The sequence below is a fragment of the Artemia franciscana genome, chromosome 13 (assembly GCF_032884065.1).
Source record: "Artemia franciscana chromosome 13, ASM3288406v1, whole genome shotgun sequence".
Taxonomy (NCBI): domain Eukaryota; kingdom Metazoa; phylum Arthropoda; class Branchiopoda; order Anostraca; family Artemiidae; genus Artemia; species Artemia franciscana.
Genome location: NC_088875.1, coordinates 25,253,369 through 25,266,545, shown reverse-complemented (window position 1 = coordinate 25,266,545; position 13,177 = coordinate 25,253,369). Strand labels below are relative to the sequence as shown.

General features: G+C 36.5%; 1 protein-coding gene across 15 annotated transcripts in view; it reads left to right on the top strand.

Moving 5' to 3' along the window:
- The window catches only part of LOC136034712 (protein dispatched-like), a 138,057-nt gene that overhangs the window by 62,270 nt on the left and 62,610 nt on the right, over positions 1–13,177 (top strand). The window lies entirely within an intron of this gene.

The window sequence follows — 13,177 nt, the reverse complement described above, 5'->3', positions numbered from 1 at the left end:
ATTTTTGGCTTGATGTAGTTCAATTAAGTAGAAAGGAAGCACCTATGCTTAAATTGGCTATACCTTACCATTAATACTTCATGAATTATTTATTATTTACTAGCTGTCAGAGTGGCGATTCGTGCAACCCCAACACCTAGTTGGTGGGGGCGCTTCGCGCACCCCCCAAGCCCCCCCCCCCGTGTGCGTAAGTCGTTACGCGCCATATTAGTTACGTGCCATTGTAGTTGTGTCCCTGTATCCCACCTGTGAATAAAGATAGACATATATATGTTTTTAACTACGTAAAATTTGCGAATATACAACATTCTTCGCTGTCCCATTGTCTGTGCATATAAATAGATTGTCGGTTTACCGACTCTTGAACATGCAATATATAATTGTCCATGGGAAAAACAATCCGTATTCAGATTTATACCTCATTATTCTAATAATTGCCCTTGAGCTTTGTTGATGGTGATTGCTAATCGAACATTCTCTGTGTCCCCGTCGTCATTTATATATCCCCCTGTGCACCCGGCGTCCCCGTTGTAGTTGTGTCCCTGTGTCCCGGTCGTCATTTATATTCCCTGTGTCCCGGTCGTCATTTGTGTCCCGGTGTTTTTTTCTTTTTAGTTTTTTACCTTTTTTATTTTTTCCGTTTTTTTAAGTTTTTTTTCTTTTTAGGGTTTTTCTTTTTTAGCTTTTTTCGCGCCATATTAGTTACGCGCCATTGTAGTTAGAATGAATATATATAAATATATATATATATATATATATATATATATATATATATATATATCTTATCTTATCTTATCTATATATATAAAAATAAGTTGTTTGTCTGTCTGTCGACTGACGTCATGTCTGTCTGTCGACTGACGTCATGTTTGTGTGTCGACTGACGTCATTATAAGGATTGAGCTGTATGTCGTCATGAAGTTGTTTGTCGTCTGACGTCATGTTTGTCGACTAACGAAACTACAGACCGGGACACCGGGACACAAATGACGTGTTATGTCTGTTATAACGTAATAGAGGCAACAGTCTTGACAGGGCCTTTTGAGGGTGAGGCTTTTCTTATTCCACGCATTCTCATGATTCCAATGGATCTGCCTTTTCAACCTAAAAGATTGCAATTCCCAATTTGATTAGCATATTTAGTTTTCAGTCCAGAACCACTAAAGCTATTATGTAAATATCAAAAATATTTTATTTGTAAAAATAAGTTGTTTGTCTGTCTGTCGACTGACGTCATGTTTGTGTGTCGACTGACGTCATGTTTGTCGACTGACGTCATTATAAGGATTGAGCTGTATGTCGTCATGAAGTTGTTTGTCGTCTGACGTCATGTTTGTCGACTAACGAAACTACAGACCGGGACACCGGGACACAAATGACGTGTTATGTCTGTTATAACGTAATAGAGGCAACAATCTTGACAGGGCCTTTTGAGGGTGAGGCTTTTCTTATTCCACGCATTCTCATGATTCCAATGGATCTGCCTTTTCAACCTAAAAGATTGCAATTCCCAATTTGATTAGCATATTTAGTTTTCAGTCCAGAACCACTAAAGCTATTATGTAAATATCAAAAATATTTATGTTGTCTGAGCAATAATTTTTAGTTTTTATTCTTATTCCACGCATTCTCATGATTCCAATGGATCTACCTTTTCAACCTAAAAGATTGCAATTCCCAATTTGATTAGCATATTTAGTTTTCAGTCCAGAACCACTAAAGCTATTATGTAAATATCAAAAATATTTATGTTGTCTGAGCAATAATTTTTAGTTTTTATTTCAAAATAGAAAATTACCTGACAATTTTAGAATTATATCTATCTATATATATAAAAATAAGTTGTCTGTCTGTGGATCAGGTGACGTCATGTTTCTGTGTCGACTGGCGTCATGAAGTTAGTTGTCGTCATTTTTGCTATGACGGTGACGTCATTAAAGATATTTAAGACATATATGTTCACGTAGAAATCTATTAATGTTTAAGTTTAAAATGACTGATGAACTTACAATGGCAAAAGCCGATGAAGATGCTCAAAGAGTCTATGCCAAAAAACTTGCTGCTGATAGAGAAAGTCAGAAAAGAAAGCGTGCCGAGGAATCAAAAGAACAGCAAGGAAACAGGCTTGAGGCTAAAGAACGCAAAACCGCGCAGTTAGATGAAGATCCACCTGGACAGCGAGAGTCAAAACATATCAAAACTGAAAATGATAGCGATGATGATTGGGTTTGGGATCTTGACTTGGATAAGGTCATCAATGCCTACCAGATTTTAGTTAAAAAAAACAAAGGTTCGGCGATATGTATTTCATAGTGAAGCTGAAAAATAAAGAAGAAAAAGAAAACTGAAAAATGAAAAAATGTAAAAAACTAAAAAATACTAAAAAGAAAAAAACACTCAAAGAGAAATTACAGACCGGGACACAAATGACGACCGGGACAGAGGGAATATAAATAACGACCGGGGCACTCAAGGAGAAATTACAGACTGGGATACCGGGACACAAATGACGACCGGGACACAGGCAATATAAATGACGACCAGGACAACAATGGCAACACCCGAGGAAGCTGCTCAAAACGAATGTATTCACGCCGAAGTAGTTGAGTTGGTAAAGCGTTATGTTTCAGGTTCTAGGTCCGAGAGGCTCCAGGTTTGAACCTTGGCTTTAGCATTAATACAAAAGAAGAAAAAAACTAAAAAAGGTAAAAACTACAAAAAAACTAAAAAGAAAATATATATATATATTTATATATATCATCTTTTCCACAACAATAATAATTTAGTGCTTCTGCTTAAAAACAGCAATCGAATTGATGCCTCCTGATACGCAACTATCAACAAAGTGGCAATCGTTGTGGTCGGTGATCAGTTCTTACCTCGAGATAATATTCTTTATAGGCGAAACAATCAGTTGACAAGAATTGATACCGGGACACAAATGACGACCGGGACAAAGGCAATATAAATGACGACCAGGACACAGGTATTTAAGAATATCGTTCAAAGACAAATTTTTAATTGTAAGAAGACCGTTGAAAGAGAAATTTCTTATTGTAAAATGACTGAAGAACCTACAATGGCAACACCCGAGGAAGCTGCTCAAAACGAATGTATTCACGCCGAAGTAGCTGAGTTGGTAAAGTGTTATGTTTCAGGTTCTAGGTCCGAGAGGCTCCAGGTTTGAACCTTGGCTTTAGCATTAATACAAAAGAAGAAAAAAACTAAAAAAGGTAAAAACTACAAAAAAACTAAAAAGAAAATATATATTTATATTTATATATATCATCTTTTCCACAAAAATAATAATTTAGTGCTTCTGCTTAAAAACAGCAATCGAATTGATGCCTCCTGATACGCAACTATCAACAAAGTGGCAATTGTTGTGGTCGGTGATCAGTTCTTACCTCGAGATAATTTTCTTTATAGGCGAAACAATCAGTTGACAAGAATTGCTTAAACTCATCGATGCTACGATGCCCTACAATATCCTGACGAATATAAATGACGCCCGGGACACTCAAATAGAAATCACAGACTGGGACACCGGGACACAAATGACGACGGGGACACAGGGAATATAAATGACGACCCGGACACAGGGACACAGCTACAACGGGGACGCCGGGGGGCACAGGGGGATATATAAATGACGACGGCAACAAAGGAAATGGTCGATTAGCAATCACCATCAACAAAGCTCAAGGGCAATCAATAGAATCATGAGGTATAGATCTGAATACGGATTGTTTTCCCATGGACCATTATGCGTTGCATGTTCAAGAGTCGGTAAACCTGACAATCTATTTATATGCACAGACGATGGGACAGCAAAGAATGTTGTATATTCGCAAGTTTTGCGTAGTTAAAAACATATATATATATATATATATATATATATATATATATATATATATATATAATATATATATATATATATATATATATATATATATATATATATATATAATAAGTTGTCTGTGGATGTGTCTGTCTGTCTGTCTGTCGAGTGACGTCATGTCGTCATGTTGTCATGAAGTTAGTTGTCGTCTAGTTTGTTATGACGATGACATCATTAAAAGTATTTAAGAAAATCGTTCAAAGACAAATTTTTAATTGTAAGAAGATCTTGGACGGAAAATATTTAATCGTAAAATGACTGAAGAACCTACAAGGGCAACAGACACACAACTTTCGAGTTACGTCATGTCATCATGTCGTAATGAAGTTAGTTGTCGTCATGTTCGTTATGACGATTCGTCATAACGACGAATCATCATACTAATTCGTGACGAGTTGAAGTCACGCGTTGAATAGCAGGAACCTAACAAAAAACAAAACTAATTCTAAAATATTCAGGTAATTTTCTATTTTGAAATAAAAACTAAAAATTATTGCTCAGACAACATAAATATTTTTGATGTTTACATAATAGCTTTAGTGGTTCTGGACTGAAAAATAAATTCGAGTGACGTCATGTCATCATGTCGTCATGTTGTCATGAAGTTAGTTGTCGTCATGTTTGTTATGACGATGACGTCATTAAAAGTATTTAAGAAAATCGTTCAAAGACAAATTTTTAATTGTAAGAAGATCGTGGACGGAAAAATATTTAATCGTAAAATGACTGAAGAACCTACAAGGGCAACCGACACACAACTTTCGAGTTACGTCATGTAATCATGTCGTAATGAAGTTAGTTGTCGTCATGTTCGTTATGACGATTCGTATGACCACCCCAACACCTAGTTGGTGGGGGCGCGAAGCCCCCCCCCCAAGCCCTCCCCCCGAGCGCGTAAGTCGTTACGCACCATATTAGTACACGCGCCATTGTAGTTGTGTCCCTATGTCCCACCTGTGAAAATAGATATATATATATATATATATATATATATATATATATATATATATATATATATATATATATATGTATATATATATATATGTATATATATATATATATATATATATATATATATATATATATATATATATATATATATATATATATATATATATATATATATATATATATATATATATATATATATATATATATATATATATATGTTTTTAACTACGTCCCGGTGTCCCAGTCTTTGATTTCTCTTTGAGTGCCCCGGGCGTCCTTTATATTCCTTGTGTCCCGATGTCCAGGTCGTCATTTGTGTCCCGGTGTCCCGGTCTGTATATACATTCGTTTTTGAATTTCCCTTTTTTTTAGTTTTTTACCTTTTTTTAGTTTTTTTAGTTATACCTCATGATTCTAATGATTACCCTTGAGCTTTGTTGATGGTGATTGCTAATCGAACATTCCCTGTGTCCCCGTCCTCATTTATATATCCCCCTGTGCCCCCGGCGTCCCCGTTGTAGTTTTGTCCCTGTGTCCCGGTCGCCATTTATATTCCCTGTGTCCCGGTTGTCATTTTTTTTCCCTTTTTTTATTTTTTTTCTTTTTTAGTTTTTTTAGTTTTTTTGCTTTTTTAGTTTTTTTTATTAGTTTTTAGTTTTTTTTTCTTTTTATTTTTTTGTAGTTTTTACCTTTTTTTTAGTTTTTTTTAAGTATGACCTGGTCGACATTTATACTCCCTGTGTCCCGGTCGTCATTTGTGTCCCGGTGCTTTGTTGATGGTGATTGCTAATCGAACATTCCTTGTGTCCCGGTCGCTTTCTCTTTGAGTGTCCCGGTCGTCATTTATATTCCCTATGTGCCGGTGTCCCAGTCTGTAATTTCGTTAGTCAAAAACATGACGTCAGTCGACACAGAAACATGACGTCACCTGACAGACAGACACACAGACAGACAACTTATTTATATATATATATATAGATATATATATATATATATATATATATATATATATATATATATATATATATATATATATATATATATATATATATATATATATATATATATATATATATATATATAGATCTATCTATCTATATATCATATATATAGATAGATAGATATCTTTATATATATATATATATATATATATATATATATATATATATATATATATATATATATATATATATATATATATATATATATATATATATATATATATATATATAAATAAGTTGTGTGTCTGTTGCCATTGTAGGCTCTTCAGTCATTTTACAATTAAACATTTTTCCGTCCACGATCTTCTTACAATTAAGAATTTGTCTAAGAACGATTTTCTTAAATACTTTTAATGACCTCATCGTCATAACGAACATGACGAAAACTAACTTCATTACGACATGACGACATGATGACATGACGAAACTCGAAAGTTGTGTGTCTGTTGCCCTTGTAGGTTCTTCAGTGATTTTACGATTAAATATTTTTCCGTCCACGATCTTCTTACAATTAAAAATTTGTCTTTGAACGATTTTCTTAAATACTTTTAATGACGTCATCGTCATAACAAACATGACGACAACTAACTTCATGACAACATAATTAAAAAGTTGTCTTTGAACGATTTTCTTAAATACTTTTAAATTTTACCTTCGTCATATGCTGGCAGTCCCCGTCATATGCATGAATATGCTCAAGATGCTATTGCGTATGTTCGTCTCTATGGTCGTCCAGATTTATTTATTATATTTACAAGTAATCAATCTTGGGACGAGATACAGCAGCTTTTACTTCAAGGACAATCGGCGGTTCATAGACATGACATTACGGCCCGTGTCTTCCGGCAAAAGTTGAAATCACTGATAAACTACATAGTAAAACTTGAAGTGTTTGGGTCAGTGCGATGCTGGATGTACTCAGTGGAATGGCAAAAACGAGGTTTGCCACACGCACATATACTAATCTGGCTACATAAAAAATTACTTCGAACGAAATTGATGATGTGATTTCCGCTGAAATACCTGATGAAAATGTCGATAAGGGGTTACATGATATTATTGTAAAAAACATGATACATGGACCTTGCGGTGCACTGAACGAAAATTCACCATGCATGGCCAAAGGAAGGTGCACAAAGCAATATCCTCGACTTTTAGTATCAAACACAATTACTGGCAATGATGGTTACCCACAATATAGAAGAAGATCTACTGAAGATGGCGGTAAAACAGCAATAATAAAGAAGCGTAACGGTACCACCATCGAAGTAGATAACCAGTGGGTTGTTCCATATTCCCCGTTATTATCAAAAACATTTAATGCACACATAAACGTTGAATACTGTAACTCCGTAAAGGCAATCAAATACATATGTAAATACGTCAACAAAGGCAGTGACATGGCAGTTTTTGGCTTGCAGCCCGAAATCAAAGATATCGACGAAATCGTACAATATCAGGCTGGAAGATACATAAGCAGTAATGAAGCTGTTTGACGAATTCTTTCATTTCCGATACATGAACGTAGTCCAGCTGTTGTTCACTTAGTGGTAAATTTACAGAATGGTCAACGTGTTTATTTCTCGGAAACCAACGTGCAACAAAGAGCCCTGAATCCACCGGATTCAAAGTTAACCGCTTTCTTTTCGCTTTGCAAAAATGATTTTTTTGCAAAAAAACTGCTGTATACTGAAGTGCCTTCGTATTACACGTGGAATACTAAAAATAAAGCATTTGAACGTCGAAAACAGGGTAAGTCAGTCGACGGCCAACCTACCATCTTCAAAGATACCAAGATAGGAAGACTCTACACCGTTCACCCCAATCAACATGAATGCTTCTTTCTACGCCTGCTTTTGGTGAATGTACCCGGTCCGACATCCTTTGAGTATTTGAGAACTGTAAACGGTACTATACATGACACTTACCGTAGTGCATGCCAAGCTCTGAATTTATTGGAGAATGACCAACACTGGGATAACTGCATCAATGACGCATGCGAAACGTCAACTCCAAGTCAAATTCGCGCATTGTTTGGCATCATTTTAACAACTTGTTCTCCATCAGCTCCTACAGAGTTATGGGAAAAATATAAGTCAAAAATTTCCGAAGATATATTACATCGAAAACAGTTAGAGACGTCAGATATGACTTTTGATTTTACATCTTTAATTTATAACTACACTTTAGTTATTATAGAAGATTTTTGCGTACGTATGGCAAACAAACCTCTTCAGGATTTGGGAATGCCTTCACCTAACCGTATCGCTACTGTTTCGACATGTGTAGAATTGGATCGTGAACAAAGTTACAGTACGAGTGATCTTTTGTCGTATGTATAAAATAACATTTCCAAGTTAACGTCGGAACAAAAAGACATTTATGATACGATAATGCATTGTGTCGATAACAACGTTGGAGAAATTTTCTTTTTGGATGCGCCAGGAGGTACTGGTAAAACGTTTGTGATAAAACTGATTCTGGCATCAATTCGATCAAAAAATGATATAGCGTTGGCAATTGCGTCGTCTGGAATAGGCGCAACATTGCTGCCTGGTGGAAGAACTGCTCATTCCGCTTTGAAATTGCCTCTGAATTTGTATTCTACAGAAACTCCCACGTGCAATATTTCCAAATCATCTGGGATGGGTAAAGTATTGCAGCAATGCAAACTTATTATTTGGGATGAGTGCACAATGGCACACAAAAAATCGCTCGAGGCTCTGGATCAATGCTTGAAAGATTTGCGAGGGAAGTCAAAACCCTTTGGCAGCACATTAATATTGCTTGCGGGAGATTTCAGGCAAACATTACCTATAATACCGAGATCAACCCCTGCAGACGAAATGAATGCTTGCCTGAAAAATTCTAATTTATGGGCACACGTAAAAAGATTAAAATTAACTACAAATATGCGTGTCCGATTGCAAAACGATGACTCTGGTCAAACATTTTCAGATCAATTGCTGGCAATTGGAAACGGAAAGCTCCCAGTAGACTCAATTTCAGGACGTATACAACTACCTGCTGATTTCTGTAATTTAGTGACGTCCAAAAATGAATTGATTGAAAAAGTATTTCCGAATATTCTAAACAATTATAAAAATAATAAATGGCTAAGTGAAAGAGCGATTCTTGCACCCAAAAATATAGACGTCCACGAAATCAACAATATTGTTTTGACCAAGATTCGAGACCAGGCAGTCCTTTACAAGTCAGTCGACACAGTTTTGGAACCAAAGAAAGCGGTTAATTATTCATCTGAATTTTTAAATTCCGTGGATCTTTCAGGGTTTCCACCACACGTGCTACAACTAAAAATAGGCGTACCAATAATACTTTTAAGAAATATCAACCCACCAAAGCTTTCCAATGGCACGCGACTTGCCGTAAAAAAAACAATGGAAAACCTAATAGAGGCCACAATCTTGACAGGGCCTTTTGAGGGTGAGGCTGTTCTTATTCCTCGCATTCCCATGATTCCAACGGATCTGCCTTTTCAGTTTAAAAGATTGCAATTCCCAATTCGATTAGCATTTGCAATCACCATTAACAAAGCTCAAGGTCAATCATTAGAAAAATGTGGTATAGATCTTAATACTGATTTTTTTTCCCATGGACAATTGTACGTTGCATGTTCGAGGGTCGGTAAACCTGACAATCTATTTATATGCAGCGACAATTTGACAGCGAAGAATGTTGTATATTCGCAAGTTTTACGCAGTTAATTTGTACTGTATCTATCTATCTATCTATCTATATAAAAACGAGTTGTGTGTATGCATGTTTGTTTGTTTGTAAAAAGAGCGTTTGCATATGACGTCATTATTAGTACATAAGGCTTTGTATATGCACAGACAATGGGAAAGCCAAGAATGTTGTATATTCGCAAGTTTTACGTAGTCTGAAACACATATATAAATCTATCTATATTCACAGGTGGGACACAGGGACACAACTACAATGGCGCGTAACTAATAATGCGCGTAACGACTTACGCGCGCGGGGGGGCTTGGGGGGCTTTGGGGGGCCAACAGCTAGTATATATATATATATATATATATATATATATATATATATATATATATATATATATATATATATATATATATATATATATACTAGCTGTTGGGGTGGCGCTTCGCGCCCCCCCAACACCTAGTTGGTGGGGCGCTTCTTGCCCCCCCAAGCCCCCCCCCGCGCGCGTAAGTCGTTACGCGCCATATTAGTTACGCGCCATTGTAGTTGTGTCCCTGTGTCCCACCTGTGAATATAGATAGATTTATATATGTGTTTCAAACTACGTAAAACTTGCGAATATACAACATTCTTGGCTTTCCCATTGTCTGTGCATATACAAAGCCTTCTGTACTAATAATGACGTCATATGCAAACGCTCTTTTTACAAACAAACAAACATGCATTCACACAACTCGTTTTTATATAGATAGATAGATAGATAGATACAATACAAATTAACTGCGTAAAACTTGCGAATATACAACATTTTTCGCTGTCAAATTGTCGCTGCATATAAATAGATTGTCAGGTTTACCGACCCTCGAACATGCAACGTAGAATAGTCCATGGGAAAAACAATCAGTATTAAGATCTATACCACATTTTTCTAATGATTGACCTTGAGCTTTGTTAATGGTGATTGCAAATGCTAATCGAATTGGGAATTGCAATCTTTTAAAAGCATTCATTTCGTCTGCAGGGGTTGATCTCGGTATTATAGGTAATGTTTGCCTGAAATCTCCCGCAAGCAATATTAATGTGCTGCTAAAGGGTTTCGACTTCCCTCTCAAATCTTTCAAGCATTGATCCAGAGCCTCGAGCGATTTTTTGTGTGCCATTGTGCACTCATCCCAAATAATAAGTTTGCATTGCTGCAATACTTTACCCATCCCAGATGATTTGGAAATATTGCACGTGGGAGTTTCTGCAGAATGCAAATTCAGAGGCAATTTCAAAGCGGAATGAGCAGTTCTTCCACCAGGCAGCAATGTTGCGGCTATTCTGGACGACGCAATTGCCAACGCTATATCATTTTTTGATCGAATTGATGCCAGAATCAGTTTTATCACAAACGTTTTACCAGTACCTCCTGGCGCATCCAAAAAGAAAATTTCTCCAACGTTGTTATCGACACAATGCATTATCGTATCATAAATGTCTTTTTGTTCCGACGTTAACTTGGAAATGTTATTTTGTACATACGACAATAGATCACTCGTACTGTAACTTTGTTCACGATCCAATTCTACACATGTCGAAACTGCAGCGATACGGTTAGGTGAAGGCATTCCCAAATCCTGAAGAGGTTTGTTTGCCATACGTACGCACAAATCTTCTATAATAACTAAAGTGTAGTTATAAATTTCTGATGTAAAATCAAAAGTCATATCTGACGTCTCTAACTGTTTTCGATGGAGTATATCTTCGGACATTTTTTACTTATATTTTTCCCATAACTCTGTAGGAGCTGATGGAGAGCAAGTTGTTAAAATGATGCCAAACAATGCACGAATTTGACTTGGGGTTTCGCACGCGTCATTGATGCAGTTATCCCAGTGTTGGTCATTCTCCAATAAATTCAGAGCTTGGCATGCACTACGGTAAGTGTCATGTATAGTACCGTTTACAGTTCTCAAATACTCAAAGGATGTCGGACCGGGTACATTCACCAAAAGCAGGCGTAGAAAGAAGCATTCATGTTGATTGGGGTGAACGGTGTAGAGTCTTCCTATCGTGGTATCTTTGAAGATGGTAGGTTGGCCGTCGACTGACTTACCCTGTTTTCGACGTTCAAATACTTTATTTTTAGTATTCCACGTGTAATACGAAGGCACTTCAGTATACAGCAGTTTTTTTTGCAAAAGAATCATTTTTGCAAAGCGAAAAAAAGCTGTTAATGTTGTATCCGGTGGATTCAGGGCTCTTTGTTGCACGTTGGTTTCCGTGAAATAAACACGTTGACCATTCTGTAAATGTACCGCAAAGTGAGCAACAGCTGGACTACGTTCATGTATCGGAAATGAAAGAATTCGCCAAACAGCTTCATTACTGCTTATGTATCTTCCAGCCTGATATTGTACGATTTCGTCGAAATCTTTGATTTCGGGCTGCAAGCCAAAAACTGCCATGTCACTGCCTTTGTTGACGTATTTACATATGTATTTGATTGCCTTTACTGAGTTACAGTATTCAACGTTTATGTGTGCATTAAATGTTTTTGATAATAATGGGGAATATGGAACAACCCACTGGTTATCTACTTCGATGGTGGTACCGTTACGCTTCTTTATTATTGCTGTTTTACCGCCATCTTCAGTAGATCTTCTTCTATATTGTGGGTAACCATTATTGCCAGTAATTGTGTTTGATACTAAAAGTCGAGGATATTGCTTTGTGCACCTTCCTTTGGCCATGCATGGTGAATTTTCGTTCAGTGCACCGCAAGGTCCATGTATTATATTTTTTACAATAATATCATGTAACCCCTTATCGACATTTTTATCAGGTATTTCAGCGGAAATCACATCATCAATTTCGTTCGAAGTAATTTTTTTATGTAGTCAGATTAGTATATGTGCGTGTGGCAAACCTCGTTTTTGCCATTCCACTGAGTACATCCAGCATCGCACTGACCCAAACACTTCAAGTTTTACTATGTAATTTATCAGTGATTTCAACTTTTGGCGGAAGACACGGGCCGTAATGTCATGCCTATGAACCGCCGATTGTCCTTGAAGTAAAAGCTGCAGTATCTCGTCCCAAGATTGATTACATGTAAATGTAATAAATAAATCTGGACGACCATAGAGACGAACATACGCAATAGCATCTTGAGCATATTCATGCATTTGACGGGGACTGCCAGCATATGACGAAGGTAAAATTGTTAATCTTCCAACGTTTGTGGTATTACCGTCATTTATAACTGCATCTCGCAAATGAATGTATTGTTCAGAGCGGAGCTTGGTCTGATTCAGGCGGATATATAGCAAACGTTCTGATTCAATTTTAGCATACATATCAACGACAAATTGGTGAAACAATTCACGGCATTTTAAAATATAATTTTCTTCATCCTGCCGAATCATTAGTCTATAGGAATAATAATGCATTGCACTGCATTTCTTATTCATTTCTTTGTTAGTGGCTGGATTCATCTGTTTAATATTAAAGTGATAGCCGTCGGCTCCATCCCAAAAATGATAGGATATTGTAGGGCATCGTAGCATCGATGAGTTTCAGCAATTCTTAACAACTGAGCGTTTCGCTTATGAAGAATAATATCTCGAGGTAAAAACTGATC